We start from the raw sequence: 4,204 nt of genomic DNA on the forward strand, positions 1-4,204 counted from the left end.
AGACCGAAGTCTCGAGGCGCCGTGAACTGCTTCTCGACCGAGATCGTAGAATAGCCCCAAGCGCGCGCTGAACCGCCCGACTCGCCGAACCGTCGAGTCTCTTAAGGATACCGAACGGCCGGCAAGGACGCCGGCGCCGCGCGGTGAATAGCACGCGCGCTTATGGGTGCAAACCGCCGCGGCAACAGCCCGTCCGGCGGGGCTGTTGGGACTTAGAAAAATTTTTGCATGAAAAATTTTTTTGTACAACACAATAAATATTTATATTTCCAGGATATTTAACACAAAATATTCAACTTTTCATATACTATCTCGGCACTTTGAACATTTTTCAAGTCCAACCGCCAAGAGTAAACTTATCTTTCTATCGTATCTAGACCATTATAAATATTAGATCATTGTATAATAAAGCATTCTAACAATAAATATCAAGTATCAAAGCTCTAGGATGAATATTTATCGAATAAACTCAGAATAATGTTCCGGGCGCATTGCGTGCAACTCCGACCGAAGCGAAATTTTTCCAAGTCCAACCGCCAAGAGTAAACTTTTTTCCTAGCGTTCCCAGACCATTATAAATATTAGATCATTGTATAATAACGCATTCTAACAATAAATATCAAGTATCAAAGCTTTAGGATGAATATTTATCGAATAAACTCAGAATAATGTTCCGGGCGCATTGCGAGCAACTCCGACCGAGCGAAATTTTTCTAAGTCCAACCGCCAAGAGTAAACTTTTTTTCTAGCGTTCCCAGACCATTATAAATATTAGATCATTGTATAATAACGCATTCTAACAATAAATATCAAGTATCAAAGCTTTAGGATGAATATTTATCGAATAAACTCAGAATAATGTTCCGGGCGCATTGCGAGCAACTCCGACCGAGCGAAATTTTTCTAAGTCCAACCGCCAAGAGTAAACTTTTTTCCTAGCGTTCCCAGACCATTATAAATATTAGATCATTGTATAATAACGCATTCTAACAATAAATATCAAGTATCAAAGCTTTAGGATGAATATTTATCGAATAAACTCAGAATAATGTTCCGGGCGCATTGCGAGCAACTCCGACCGAGCGAAATTTTTCTAAGTCCAACCGCCAAGAGTAAACTTTTTTCCTAGCGTTCCCAGACCATTATAAATATTAGATCATTGTATAACAACGCATTCTAACAATAAATATCAAGTATCAAAGCTCTAGGATGAATATTTATCGAATAAACTCAGAATAATGTTCCGGGCGCATTGCGAGCAACTCCGACCGAGCGAAATTTTTCTAAGTCCAACCGCCAAGAGTAAACTTTTTTCCTAGCGTTCCCAGACCATTATAAATATTAGATCATTGTATAATAACGCATTCTAACAATAAATATCAAGTATCAAAGCTTTAGGATGAATATTTATCGAATAAACTCAGAATAATGTTCCGGGCGCATTGCGAGCAACTCCGACCGAGCGAAATTTTTCTAAGTCCAACCGCCAAGAGTAAACTTTTTTCCTAGCGTTCCCAGACCATTATAAATATTAGATCATTGTATAATAACGCATTCTAACAATAAATATCAAGTGTCAAAGCTTTAGGATGAATATTCATCGAATAAACTCAGAATAATGTTCCGGGCGCATTGCGAGCAACTCCGACCGAGCGAAATTTTTCTAAGTCCAACCGCCAAGAGTAAACTTTTTTCCTAGCGTTCCCAGACCATTATAAATATTAGATCATTGTATAACAACGCATTCTAACAATAAATATCAAGTATCAAAGCTCTAGGATGAATATTTATCGAATAAACTCAGAATAATGTTCCGGGCGCATTGCGAGCAACTCCGACCGAGCGAAATTTTTCTAAGTCCAACCGCCAAGAGTAAACTTTTTTCCTAGCGTTCCCGGACCATTATAAATATTAGATCATTGTATAACAACGCATTCTAACAATAAATATCAAGTATCAAAGCTCTAGGATGAATATTTATCGAATAAACTCAGAATAATGTTCCGGGCGCATTGCGAGCAACTCCGACCGAGCGAAATTTTTCTAAGTCCAACCGCCAAGAGTAAACTTTTTTCCTAGCGTTCCCAGACCATTATAAATATTAGATCATTGTATAATAACGCATTCTAACAATAAATATCAAGTATCAAAGCTTTAGGATGAATATTTATCGAATAAACTCAGAATAATGTTCCGGGCGCATTGCGAGCAACTCCGACCGAGCGAAATTTTTCTAAGTCCAACCGCCAAGAGTAAACTTTTTTCCTAGCGTTCCCAGACCATTATAAATATTAGATCATTGTATAATAACGCATTCTAACAATAAATATCAAGTATCAAAGCTCTAGGATGAATATTTATCGAATAAACTCAGAATAATGTTCCGGGCGCATTGCGAGCAACTCCGACCGAGCGAAATTTTTCTAAGTCCAACCGCCAAGAGTAAACTTTTTTCCTAGCGTTCCCAGACCATTATAAATATTAGATCATTGTATAATAACGCATTCTAACAATAAATATCAAGTATCAAAGCTTTAGGATGAATATTTATCGAATAAACTCAGAATAATGTTCCGGGCGCATTGCGAGCAACTCCGACCGAGCGAAATTTTTCTAAGTCCAACCGCCAAGAGTAAACTTTTTTCCTAGCGTTCCCAGACCATTATAAATATTAGATCATTGTATAATAACGCATTCTAACAATAAATATCAAGTATCAAAGCTTTAGGATGAATATTTATCGAATAAACTCAGAATAATGTTCCGGGCGCATTGCGAGCAACTCCGACCGAGCGAAATTTTTCTAAGTCCAACCGCCAAGAGTAAACTTTTTTCCTAGCGTTCCCAGACCATTATAAATATTAGATCATTGTATAATAACGCATTCTAACAATAAATATCAAGTATCAAAGCTTTAGGATGAATATTTATCGAATAAACTCAGAATAATGTTCCGGGCGCATTGCGAGCAACTCCGACCGAGCGAAATTTTTCTAAGTCCAACCGCCAAGAGTAAACTTTTTTCCTAGCGTTCCCAGACCATTATAAATATTAGATCATTGTATAATAACGCATTCTAACAATAAATATCAAGTGTCAAAGCTTTAGGATGAATATTTATCGAATAAACTCAGAATAATGTTCCGGGCGCATTGCGAGCAACTCCGACCGAGCGAAATTTTTCTAAGTCCAACCGCCAAGAGTAAACTTTTTTCCTAGCGTTCCCAGACCATTATAAATATTAGATCATTGTATAACAACGCATTCTAACAATAAATATCAAGTATCAAAGCTCTAGGATGAATATTTATCGAATAAACTCAGAATAATGTTCCGGGCGCATTGCGAGCAACTCCGACCGAGCGAAATTTTTCTAAGTCCAACCGCCAAGAGTAAACTTTTTTCCTAGCGTTCCCAGACCATTATAAATATTAGATCATTGTATAATAACGCATTCTAACAATAAATATCAAGTATCAAAGCTTTAGGATGAATATTTATCGAATAAACTCAGAATAATGTTCCGGGCGCATTGCGAGCAACTCCGACCGAGCGAAATTTTTCTAAGTCCAACCGCCAAGAGTAAACTTTTTTCCTAGCGTTCCCAGACCATTATAAATATTAGATCATTGTATAATAACGCATTCTAACAATAAATATCAAGTGTCAAAGCTTTAGGATGAATATTCATCGAATAAACTCAGAATAATGTTCCGGGCGCATTACGAGCAACTCCGACCGAGCGAAATTTTTCTAAGTCCAACCGCCAAGAGTAAACTTTTTTCCTAGCGTTCCCAGACCATTATAAATATTAGATCATTGTATAACAACGCATTCTAACAATAAATATCAAGTATCAAAGCTCTAGGATGAATATTTATCGAATAAACTCAGAATAATGTTCCGGGCGCATTGCGAGCAACTCCGACCGAGCGAAATTTTTCTAAGTCCAACCGCCAAGAGTAAACTTTTTTCCTAGCGTTCCCAGACCATTATAAATATTAGATCATTGTATAATAACGCATTCTAACAATAAATATCAAGTATCAAAGCTTTAGGATGAATATTTATCGAATAAACTCAGAATAATGTTCCGGGCGCATTGCGAGCAACTCCGACCGAGCGAAATTTTTCTAAGTCCAACCGCCAAGAGTAAACTTTTTTCCTAGCGTTCCCAGACCATTATAAATATTAGATCATTGTA

The sequence above is a fragment of the Lasioglossum baleicum genome, unplaced genomic scaffold, assembly GCF_051020765.1.
Source record: "Lasioglossum baleicum unplaced genomic scaffold, iyLasBale1 scaffold1164, whole genome shotgun sequence".
NCBI lineage: Eukaryota > Metazoa > Arthropoda > Insecta > Hymenoptera > Halictidae > Lasioglossum > Lasioglossum baleicum.